The 12927-nt window shown below is 40.6% G+C and overlaps 1 protein-coding gene across 6 annotated transcripts in view; it reads left to right on the top strand.

Annotated features, from left to right (window-relative positions):
* Positions 1-12927, top strand: part of ESR1 (estrogen receptor 1) — a 417733-nt gene that overhangs the window by 119427 nt on the left and 285379 nt on the right. Inside the window, exon 1 of one of the 6 annotated variants that reach the window (XM_053222084.1) lies at positions 3484-3670. The exons of the other annotated variants lie outside the window; for them this stretch is intronic. The gene's annotated coding sequence lies outside the window, so the exon portion shown is untranslated. Of the gene's footprint in view, positions 1-3483; positions 3671-12927 lie in introns of those variants that run through there. 6 annotated transcript variants of the gene reach the window in all.

Below are 12927 nucleotides of genomic sequence, written 5' to 3'. Positions count from 1 at the left end.
GTCGTGTTTCTGATCTCAGGGGGAAAGCTCTCAGTTTTTCCCCATTGAGGATGATATTAGCTGTGGGCTTTTCATAAATGGCTTTTATGATGTTTAAGTATGTTCCTTCTATCCCGACTTTCTCGAGGGTTTTTATTAAGAAAGAATGCTGAATTTTCCTGAATGTGAGACAGGAAACCATAAAAACCCCAGAGGAGAAAGCAGGAAAAAACCTCTCTGACTTCAGCTGCAGCAATTTCTTACTTGACACATCTCCAAAGGCAAGGGAATTAAAGGCAAAGATGAACTATTGGGACCTCATGAAGATAAAAACTTCTGCACTGCAAAGGAAACAACCAACAAAACTAAAAGGCAACCGATAGAATGGGAAAAGATATTTGCAAATGACATATCGGACAAAGGGCTAGGATCCAAAATCTATAAAGAACTCACCAAACTCCACACCCGAAAAACAAATAATCCAGTGAAGAAATGGGCAGAACACATGAATAGACGCTTCTCTAAAGAAGACATCCAGATGGCCAACAGGCACATGAAAAGATGCTCAACGTCATTCCTCATCAGGGAAATAGAAATCAAAACCACCATGAGATACCACCTCACACCTGTCAAAGTGGCTCAAATGAGCAAATCAGGAGACTATAGATGCTGATGAGGATGTGGAGAAACGGGAACCCTCTTGCACTGTTGGTGGGAATGCAAACTGGTGCAGCCGCTCTGGAAAACAGTGTGGAGGTTCCTCAAAAAATTAAAGATAGATCTACCCTATGACCCAGCAGTAGCACTGCTAGGAATTTACCCAAGGGATACAGGAATGCTGATGCATAGGGGCACTTGTACCCCCAATGTTTATAGCAGCACTTTCAACAATAGCCAAATTATGGAAAGAGCCTAGATGTCCATCACCTGATGAATGGATAAAAAAATTGTGGTTTATATACACAATGGAATACTACGTGGCAATGAGAAAGAATGAAATATGGCCTTTTGTAGCAACGTGGATGGAACTGGAGAGTGTTAGGCTAAGTGAAATAAGTCATACAGAAAAAGACAGATACCATATGTTTTCACTCTTATGTGGATCCTGAGAAACTTAACAAAAGACCATGGGAGGGGGGAAAGGGGAAAAAAAAGTTAGAGAGGGAGGGAGCCAAACCATAAGAGACTCTTAAAAACTGAGAATAAACTGAGGGTTGGTGGGGGGTGGGAGGGAGGGGAGGGTGGGTGATGGGCATTGAGGAGGGCACCTGTTAGGAGAAGCCCTGGGTGTTGTATGGAAACCAATTTGCCAATAAATTTCATATTAAAAAAAAAGAAAAAATAAATATCAGGATAGGAATATCTTAATAAAATATCATGGCCTGACATTCTATGGAAGAGTTATACAGAAAAGCACTGAACGGGGATAAGTGGACTCAGGTTATATCAGCCTGGATGGAATAGTGCAATGTAGGGACACTGGAATGATGGTTGAATTAAGAAAGAAATTATTTGGGGCACCCGGGTGGCTCAGGCAACTGAGCATCTGACTCTTGATTTTGGCTCAGGTCATGATCCCAGGGTCATGGGGTAGAGCCCCATATCATCGGGCTCTGCGCTGAGCATGGAACCTGCTTAAGATTCTCTAGCTCCCTCACCTTCTGCCCCTCCCCACTCACCATAAATGAGCTCTGGCACACTCTCTCTTTCAAAAAAAAAAAAAAAAAAAGAAGGAAAGAAATTCTTTGCCTCAATAACCAACTCAAGTGGTTTGTGAATATAAATTATGTGACATTGTAGTAGATTCAGGTGAAGTCACATTAGCATTAGGCACTCTTAATATTTCATTTCTAAATAAGAAAATATTTTATAATACTTGCTATAGTTTTCTGAGAGCTACACTGAGAATGTTAATGCAGTTAAAATGGAAAAACTAGTTTGTTTGGAAGAGACTTCACTATAAATATTTACTAAATTAGGGTAAGACACTCTAGCAATATTTATTATGCAGCATTAAAAATATTGTCACTGCTAACAAAGCCAGACATAATGTTGACTTTTATAACCCTCCAGTTATTAAATATGATTGATATACAACTGTAAGTAATATATATTTAACTGTAGTAATTAATTTGAGATAACTATAATTAAAGATAATTGATAAAAATAACTAGAAAAGGTTAACATTTAAACTATCCAAAGAAGAATTCTAAAACTGACCCCTGCTTTTCGAGAGGTGATGGTCATGTGATTAGGTCTGTATATACAAAGGAAAGAAGAATTAAGCCAATATTAGAATTTTAGACAAAAGTGTTTTTGGCATAATTCATTAGTTATTTATGTAATTTTGTTATAAATTTGAGTGGGTCTATTTTTTTTTACAAAGATTCTTTCATAATGGGGAAAAAGAAGATTAGAGAGATGAAGACTCTAGAAATCTCTCTGTACCTCAAATTAGATCTGGAGATGATTAGTTTGATTATTTCGGTTGTTTCTGACAAAAAAAAAAAAAAAAAAAAAAGGAAGTAAGTGTTCAAATCAGAGGGAAAAAAGTTTGAAGGGGAAAAAAAAACCCAGTAGAAATACAAAGACAGCAGCACCTAAACTGGTAAGATATGCCAGATATGTACCAGCAGCATGGATTGTACTAGAATTTGCTACAGAAGTATTGTAAATCACGGAGAAATAGTGTACAACTTATTTGCTTAAAATTTTCGGTTAATGTGCTTCCGCAGCGTTTTGCAGATAACGATTCTCACTACACCTTATTATGGAGGCAGAGCTGTTTCCCTTTGTCTGTTCTCCATCCTATGATATACTTTTTATTGCTCAAGAGCTATAGAACTGTGTCCATGCCTATTGTTGCCTGCCTGATGGGAATTCATGTAATTGAAAGCGTTTATCCTCTCTTAGTAGAAAAATTGGGCACTTGGAAGTAATGAAATCCCCCACCTTTGTCCACGGCACAGGAAATACTGTTCACTCAGCTTTGTTCTAAAGTTTCCACTTTTCCCAGTATAACCTGTTGAGAATTTAGTCCTGCTCAAGAAATAAAGCTGGAATTTCTTGTGGCGGACCGGCTGTCCATGTTCGCATAGTTACACCTTTGGTCTCTATTTCACCGTTGATCAAAAAATAAAATTGTAGTCTCTCAAAAGAAACATGGAATGACATGAAGAGAGTTCATAATACATTGTGAAGTGAAAAAAAAAACCCATGTTACAGTGCAAATGCCAAATATACTCTATTTTTTGAATAAGCAACTATATAAGTAACATCTAAGCATAGATGTTTAGATATTTGCTTAATTGTGAACGGTGATTACCTCTGGGGAATGAGCTGACAGAACTTGAGGACGGATTTTTACTTTTTACGTTACACTTTTTACTTTATACACTTCTGTATTGTTCAAATTTAAAAAAAAATGAGCAAGTGCTATTTTGTAGCTAAACAAAAACAACTGCCAAAAACTATAGGTAGTAAGAAATTACTTGGGATGGAACATGTTTAAATAATTAATTTGTTGATGCATTGCTTGACCATTATTTTCTTTTGCTAAGTCAAAACTCCCTTCCTTTTCTCAGCAGGTTGCTTTGAAAAGGAAGGGTGAATGTTTCTAATGAAATGAACAGCCCAACCTTCCCACCTCCAGCCTAAATTTTGGTTTTGTTGCCGCATGCAGGTTTTGAAGGTAAATCAAGGAATGTGGGTGTTTAACAGGGCAGTGCCCACTGCCAAAGTCAATGGGAAACCATGCTTTGCTGTAGCTGATTTATCCAACGGGAGCAGGAAGGGAGATTTGGAACAATAGGAAGTGAAGCACCTATAGGGTCTCAGCTGTACTGGGCACTGTGACATGTACCCAATGTCATGAAAGAGCGACTCTTTGAATTTATGCACCAAGCTGAATCCCTCTGAGCTTTTTTAAAACATAGTTGCTAAGAAGTTTTGCATCATGGTACTATGGGTGGGTTGTATGTTGTGTGCTCACGGACACAGGCAAAAAAAAAAAAAAAAAAGCCAGCTAGACTCAGTTCCCTTTTTGGTTTTAAGTTTTAAGGCAGAGGCTAGCAAAACACGTGGCAGATTCTTTCAATTACTTACCAAACAGACATGATATATTTTTCAGGGGATTTATGGCAGAGATTCTCTTTGGAGGAGCTTTGAGAGCAAACCAGCCCGGGATACTACAGGGTAGAGTGAGGATTGCTTCATGGTAACTTCCCTGCTGGTGGGCACCTTCATATTGAATTTTGCCAGCTGGAAAATCCAGATTTGCGACCCAACAACTGAAAACTTTCTATTCTTATCAGATGGAGAGTCTCAATAACGTATGGCGATACCACAGGACTGCTTGACGGGGAGTTTACAAAGATCAAGGCTCTGAGTGGTAGGAGAGTGGACAAATTGTAAAGCATTAATACCAGTATTCTTTTACCAGCTCACCTAAACTATTCTTGTCTGTATTTGCCTATACCTCAAGTCCATTGCTTCTTGGATTATTAAACATCCTTTTCCTTCAGGTTCTTAAAAATCTTTCTGTTACAGTTTGAATGGCATCCTCCCAAAAAGATGTCTTGTCCTAACCAACAGTGTCTACGGGCTGTGACCTTATTTGGAGATAAGGGTCTTCACAGAGCTGATGAAATAAGGTCATTAGGATGGGCCCTAATCTGATATGGCTGATGTCCCTATAAAAGGGGGAGATTTGTACAGAGACACAGGAAGACGTTAAAAGGAAAACAACCTGTCACGTGGAGCAGACGTACCCCAAACAGCAGACTGGCTTATTGATGGAGATAAATTCTAGCAAGTTAACAGAGTCCCGAAGGTTACAACTTAGAGCAGTGGACGAAGAGAAACAAAATCTCCTGCGAGAGATGGGTGTTGAAGGCCTGCTGGAGCTAGGTCTCAAATAGCCCCAGGCCTGGGCAGGCCAAGAAGCCAGGCCCCGGGGTCTGGTCTAGCCAGAAGATGTGCTGGATTTTTAAGACTTGGACAGCAAGGGTTGTGGTCAGAAAGTCAGCTCCTATGGGAATGGGTGTGTGAGGTTCCTTAAATCCGAGAAGGGAGGTAGAGTGAAGAAATAAAGGATGGATAGGCAATTAAACAAATTTTATGTTTTATTTATTTTTGAGAGCAAGAGCATAAGCAGGGAGGGGCAGAGACAGAGAGAGGGAGACACAGAATCCGTAGCAGGCTCCAGGCTCCGAGCTGTCAGCACAGACCCCAACGCGGGGCCCGAACTCACAGATTGTGAGATCGTGACCTAAGCCGAAGTCGGGTGCTTAGCCGACTGAGCTACCCAGGCGCCCCAAATAGGCCATTTTAGTCACTCGAGTAAGAAGGTTCAGGACTTCAGAGGCAGGAAAGAACAGGTTATGCAAGTTTGAGGGAAGAAGTTGGGTCAGAGTGGATCTGGCAGCAGGAACCAGAGACCTTAGCTGGAATTTCGCCTGGAGAGCACAGGGGAGGAGGAGAGAATAGTTTGGGGAAATAGGGAACACCCCGGCTGAAAGAGGCCAGCACAAACAGGCAGAAAGCATAGTACTGAAATATTAGGAAAAGGAGTCCCAGGAATTCAATTCAGGGTGGAAGGGAATTCTGGGGTCAATGCCAGTGGTTCCTGCCACAGTTTTATGATAAATACCAAAGCAGAGGCTGTCTGTTCTGTGTCCACGTGAACAGACCGACAGGGTCGTTTGGCAGCTAAAGGGAAGCGTAGAGCCTTGGGTACCTGTGGCTGTTAGTCACAGGAGAAATAGCACTGAGTTCTCCCTTACACAGATGCAGGGGAAACGTGCTCTGAGGACTGGCTGCAGACTGGACTGGTTGGAGAAAGACGTTCGTATTGAGAGATGTGAACAATCGGGTTGATGGGATGGGCTAGCAGGTAGAGAGTGGGTTTTATGTGATGCGCAGAAAGTTCCAGGATGGTTTTTTGAGGATGAGAATGGCATCCGAGAAGGGTTAACCCAGGCTTGTGCGGGAGCTAGCTTTGAGCATCAGAAGCCAGAGGAGGGCATGTGTGCTTTCGAGGTTTGGGTTTGTTTTTTTCTTTCACCAGTCTCAAATCAGGGCATGGGTGAGGGTGATGGCTGTGGAAACTGGGGAGAAGGGGTGAAAGTAGCAATTAGGTATTTCACTAATTAGCTATTTCACTCAATTAGATATTTAACAAATGTTAAATGCTGATGATGGAAGGAGCCAGGGGTTGTGGTTAGAATGGTGTTAATGTTAAGAATGAGGAATCATGAGAGGTGAACGGGAGGACTGCATGGTTAACACCGAAGAAATGGATGACTGTGAAGGGGTGAGTTGTGCAGGAGAGTGTGTAAACCCAGGGAATCCACATCTTGATTCTCAACCACAAGACAGAATTAGTTCCTGGCCTAATTTTTAAAAGTTTCCGCTTTCCTCAGGAAATCGCACACAGCTGTCCCTTTGCATCTTCCTTTTTTGTCACGCAAGTTCTCATGGTTAAACCCATTTTTTTCTTATTTTTTGTGCAGTGCAGAGTATAGAATAGCAAACCCAACCCGTGCACCTGTACATTGCTAAGAAAAGCCTGTCCTTTTTTTCTTTCCTTTTTTTTTTTGAACACTTCTCACTTCTTACATTTACTCATATGTTTCAATATTTCACCAAGTGGTTCTCAACTGGCAGCATATTAGAATCACTCTGATTCTAAAAAACTACCTATAGCTAACTCTCCCAAGGTTCTGATTTCCTGGGCATGGCATGGCCACCACGTGTATTATATAAAAGCTTTTGTTACGATTCTAAGGTGTAGCCAACTAAAAGCCGCTGGACTTTCAAGTTTCTCTGTACTTCCAAAACAGGTGAAGCCTAGCCGTGGGCAGAATTCAGGCAAAGATTAGATTCAATGTTATTGGCTGATTTCATGGGTTATTAATGGTCAGTCTGCTCAACAGCCCCAGGAGAGCATTTAATAACAAAATCATGGGACAAAGCATTGACCCACCATTAGCTTGCTAATTCTGTATAGTCCTGAGACTGTTCTTGCTACTTTGTCTATATAATCATACTGTAGAAATTTCCAGCTAGACATTGTGTCTTTATTTTACATGTTTTTTAATCAAAATCTAACAGAGTTATTAAGTATAAGTGGCTCCTAAATTATTGTTGTAGGATGCAGATACTAGCAAAACTAAATCTTTTTTTCTTTTATTTATTTTATTAAAAATAACTCTTTTAATGCTTATTTTTGAGAGAGAGAGAGAGACAGAACATGAGCTGGGGAAAGGCAGACAGAGAGGGAGACATAGAATCTGAAGCAGCCTCCAGGCCCTGAGCTGTCAGCACAGAGCCTGATGCGGGGCTCGAACCCACGAATTGTGAGATCATGACCTGAGTTGAAGTCGGATGCTTAACTGACTGAGCCACCCAGGTGCCCCCCTCCCTTTTTTTTCTTTTAAAACTATACATTTCTTTTTCCAAACTTCTTTCAAGGTAGAATTTTATATGAAGAATCCTTGAAAATTATTTTAGTATGATGCCTTAATCTTATGGATGAGGAAACCAAGACTCCAAGAGAGGAAGTGATTTATCGAAAGGCACACAGCTAGTAAAGGACAAAGAAACTGAGACTAGGACCTTAACACACTAATTCCCACCCAGAGTGTTCTTTTTCTTGCATGCTACCCATGCTCTCCTCTCTTTCCATTCTTTTCTTTACGTTTTCATCTACTTGCAACATGTATTTGTTAGCTGTTACATGCCCAAATTATGTACCAGGCAGATCAGAATGACTAAGTGTTTATTTAGCGGAGCAGAAGAAAATATCTTTCCAATAAACAGTGAAAATATTTGTTAAAAAAGTACTGTGAAAAAGATACATTTTCAGGATAGGATGTATTTTCCAAATTAAATTTTTAGTGGAAACAGCAAAGCAATTAAGAGTAGCTGGTATAACTGATTTTCTTGTAGCTCTGCTTTTTTTGTAGAAGAGTGTGAAGCAGAGGTAGGTGGTACTGAACAAATAATAACTAAAATTCTAAAAGATGAGATACATTTGGGCAAAATTATTTAACTGTAATCAGCTGTCGAAATGTCTATTACAGTCATGTAAATCACGGAATTATGAAAAGTTCAGAGCTTGGACTGTTGGGTTTAAACCCTTCATTTTAAAAATGAGGATGGGGTGCCTGGTGGCTCAGTGGGTTATGCCTCTGACTATAGATCTCAGCTCAGGTCTTGATCTCAGAGTCATGAGTTCGAGCCCCACACTGGGCTTTATGCTGGGCATGTAGCCTACTTTAAAAAATAAAAAATAAAAATGAGGACTTAAAAGTTTTCTTGACTAAAGGTCATCCAAACAACCCCTGGGAAGTAGAACTCAAATCTGATTCTCCATCCTTCTTTCTTGGGATATTAAGAAATAAAAGAAAGAAATTTATCAGTTCTTGTTTTCTTTTTATTTATGAAAGCAATGTATGTTCATGCAGAAATACAAGTGTAGAAAATAGTAAAAACTATAAAGAGGCAAACACATCATGCATTTTTATAGCCTGGTTTCTTTATATGAGATGGCAAGCCTATTTTTGAACAATTCATTTTTAAGAATAGCATTACAATTCAGTGTTATAATTGAATTTATTTATGGATAATGATTTATTTAGTTATTTCTCCTTTAGCAGATGTTTGTGTTTTTAGTTTACTTCCAAGTGTTTAGTAAGTGACACTTCAACGAGCATGTCTTTGTTATATTAGTGTGTATCTTAGGTTAGTTCTTTAAGATAATTTTGCAAGTATAAATATGTGTAAGACTCTTGATAAATACTTCCATATTCCCCTCCAGAAATGTGTGCACCAGTTGGACAGTGTGTGTGTGTGTGTGTGTTTGAGTTTGTGTGTGTTTGAGTTTGTGTGTGTTTGAGTTTGTGTGTGTGTGTGTGTGTGTGAGTTTGTGTGTGTTTGAGTTTGTGTGTGTTTGAGTTTGTGTGTGTGTGTGTGTGTGTATGTGTGGTGGGAGTGGGTGTCCATTTTTCCGCTCTCCGTTGTTCTGGCCACCTTCTATAAGTCAAGCTTCCCTGATGTTACAGCTCCCCTCCAGAAATCTAATCATTTAAACACAGGAAGTGTGGGGCCACCTGGGTGGCTCAGTAAGGTAAACGTCTGACTTTGGTTCAGGTCATGATCTCACGATTTGTGAGTTCGAGCCCTATATTGGGTTCTGTGTTGACAGTTCAGATCCTGGAGCCTGCTTCAGGTTCTGTGTCTCCCTCTCTCTCTGCCCCTCCCTGGCTTGCACTCTGTCTCTCTCTCTCAAAAATAAATCAACATCAAAAAATTAAAAACAAACATGGGAAGTGTGTATGAATGGGCAATTAAGTTCAGAGCAAATGTGGAAAAGCATTAAGGGTAGATCAAAGTCAACTAAAATGCTAAATACGCCTCTATCCTCTACCTTGTCCCTGCCCTTCCCAGTACCCTACCTGCACTTACTAGATTGTGAAATAAAATTTCACCTTATCTTACATGACACTTGAGGTTTATATGCCGGGGGTTTGTTCAGGTTAGTTTCATTGCGGCACGGGCTGGCTTCACCGCTCCAGCCCCTTGGCCTCTGTGTCACCCAGCAGCAGCCTACAGACGAGACACCCTGCCTCCTCGGAGGCCGTGACAACAACGTGTGGGGGCAAGTAGTGGCTGTCGTTCAGCTCTGATCTGCTCCCCAAACCAAACACCTCTGCTGTGTGTGCCTGGAGGAAGGGACAATCTCCCAGTTCTTGCAGGGCAACGGCTGACAGGTATTTTGAGCAACAAAATGAAGTAATAACTCAAAAGTATAAAATACTTGAGGGCCACCTCTCCCTCTGCTGGGGACACGCCAGTTATCTTGCTGGCTGGAAAAGGACGGGCAATATGTTGCCAGGAGCCAGGTTCTTAAATGCCATGGGTCTGTGCCGAGCCAGACGGACAGAGGAAACCCCCTAGCGGCTGCAGGAGCCTCATAAGCATGTGGATGGACAATAACCCAGATGGGCTGATTCCAGAGTCTTCTAACAAGAAGCGGTGTCTGAAATTCTGCATGTGGCCATTTAGAAAGTAATTTCAGTTTTCCTAGAAGACATATGTGTGTGTGTGTGTATTTAAAGGAACTTTTAATTTTGTAACAGTTTTAGATGTATAGAAAAGTTGTGACGACAGTAGAGTTTCCTATATGTTCCATATACCCAGTTTCCCCAATTAGTAAAATCATGCATTAGAACTGTATATTTACTGCAAGTGAGGAACCAATACAATACAATACATTATTATTATTATTATTATTATTATTAAGTTTATTTATTTATTTTGAGAGAAAGATAGAGAGAATCCCAAGCAGGCTCTGAGCTGTCAGTGCAGAACCTCATGCAAGGCTCAAACTCATGAACCGTGAGATCATGACCTGAGCCAAATCAAGAGTCAGATGCTTACCTGACTGAGCCACCCCTAATACACTATTATTTTTTTTCAACGTTTTATTTATTTATTTATTTATTTATTTATTTATTTATTTTGGGGACAGAGAGAGACAGAGCATGAACGGGGGAGGGGCAGAGAGAGAGGGAGACACAGAATCGGAAACAGGCTCCAGGCTCTGAGCCATCAGCCCAGAGCCTGACGTGGGGCTCGAACTCACGGACCACGAGATTGTGACCTGGCTGAAGTCGGACGCTTAACCGACCGCGCCACCCAGGCGCCCCCTTAATACACTATTATTAATGAAAGCACATGCTTTATAACAATTTCCTTACTTTTTACCTAACGTCCTCTTTCTATTCCAGTGTTTAGACTGCCATATTATATTTTGTTGTGTCTCTTGGCTATGACAGTTTCTCAGACTTTCCTTATTTTTTATGACCTTGACACTTTTGAGGAGTCCTGGTCAGGTATTTTGTAGAATATACTTCAGTTGGTATTTGTCTGGTGTTTTTCTCACGTTTAGACAGGGATTATGGGTTTTTGGGGGAGGAAGATGACAGAGGTCATATGGCATTCTCCTTACATCATATCAAAGGTATACACTACCAACATGATTTATGACTATTGATGTTGACCTTGACCATCTGGCTGAGGTAGCATTGTGAGTTTTCTACAGTTAAGTTTCCTCCCTCTCCATACTGTATTCTTTGGAAGAAAGTCACTATGCACAACCCACTGTTAGGAGTCGGGGGTTATGCTCCCCCTCCTTAAGGACAAAGTATGTACAGAAGTTATTTGGAATTCTTCTACTCGGGAGATTTGTCTGTTCTCCCCCATTTATTTATTTGTTCAATCATTTATTGTTATCAGTATAGATTCATGGGTATTTATTTTATACTCTTGAGTTATAATCTAATATTACTTCATTTTGTTGCTCAAAATGTTCAGCTTTGGGAGAACATATGTATTTTAAAATATAAAAACACTCTATCAAAGAACTGTATCAACTTCAGTAACAGGAGAAACTGCTTTTTATTTTCTTCAATGGGTCTCATTTATACTATTATTCCATCAAAGAAAATTCTGATTGCTTGTAATCTAAAAATTAGTGTTTATTTTCTGTTGTGCTAAGATCAGAGGACAAGTGACAAGGTTTCAAGACTGAGTTAGGCAAGGGACGCCTGGGTGGCTCAGTTGGTTAAGCGTCTGACTCTTGACTTTGGCTCAGGTCATGATCGCACAGTTCGTGAGTTTGAGCCCTGCGTTAGGCTCTGTGCTGCCAGCATGGACCCTGCTTGGGATTCTGTCACCCTCTGTCTCCTCTGTCTCTGCCCCTCCCCCTGCTCGCTTTCTATCTCTCTCTCTCTGTCAAAATAAATAAAAATAAACTTAAAACAAGACTGAGCTAGGCAAATGTGTGACTCAGCGTCATAAGATATACTTTTCGCATTTCTCTCTGAATCTGTTGGCAGTTGTTGCTCCTGGGTTAAAGGTTCTTAGGCTACACGGCATAGTAACCACTTTCACCGTCACTTACCTCATTGGTTTCCAGTTGCTGAAACTTTTTAGGATTCTTTTAAGATTTTTTTTAACGTGCTATTTTCCCTACCGAAAAGCTTTTGCATATACTGGTTTCTCTTTTTAGAAAGCTCCTACATCAGTGCCCCTCACCTCAAACTTACGCTGTTCATGCTTCAGTAATATTTATCAATTGGTTCCTGCAATTGCGGTGGCTGGGCAAATCTGGAATTTGTAGGACAGGTTTGCCACCTGGAAACTTAGGCAGGAGTTTGCACTGCAGTCTTCAGGTAGAATTTCTTCTTCTCTGGGAAACCTCAGTTTCTGCTATTAAGGCCTTCGGCTGACAGGATGAGGCCCACCCACAATATGGGAGGCAACTTAAAGTCAGCTGATTGTTATTGTTAACCACATCTACAGAATACATTCATAGAAACACCTAGATTAGTGTTTGATTAAATGGGTACTACAGTCTAGCCAAGTTAACGCATCAAACCAACCATTATGGTGACCAAGATAGAAACGGGCTATGAATAAGAAAACATCATAATGACAGGACAATGGAGATGCGAACGAAGAAGGGGCACGGGGGAGCACTTTAGTTGGCGTGGTCAGGGAGAGATGACATTTGAACTGAGATATGGAAAGAAAGTAAAGAAGGGAAAGAATGAGTCATCTTGAGAATTTGCATTTGTACCAATTCCCAGATGACATTGATGCAGTTGCTTTGGACCATATTTTGAGAACCATGGTGGCTTAAGGATACACTCCCTTTATTATATAATTGATCCTGGGATGGCCCCTTAACATCCCAGAGTGATCATTTCCCTCAAAATCCCTATTGCTTGTGCCCTGAGAAGCTGAGAATTTTGTTGAGAGGGTAAAAATCTCAAAAGGAAAGCACTGAAAGATCCTAGGACAGAGCAAAGAGAACTGGCCACAGCAGGTAAGCACTGGGCTTACTGGGAGGTGACACTAAACACAGATTTCATGCATTTG

This window comes from Acinonyx jubatus, chromosome B2 (genome assembly GCF_027475565.1).
Source record: "Acinonyx jubatus isolate Ajub_Pintada_27869175 chromosome B2, VMU_Ajub_asm_v1.0, whole genome shotgun sequence".
NCBI lineage: Eukaryota > Metazoa > Chordata > Mammalia > Carnivora > Felidae > Acinonyx > Acinonyx jubatus.
Note: the sequence above shows the minus strand (reverse complement) of the source record. Positions and strands in the feature narration are given on the sequence as shown.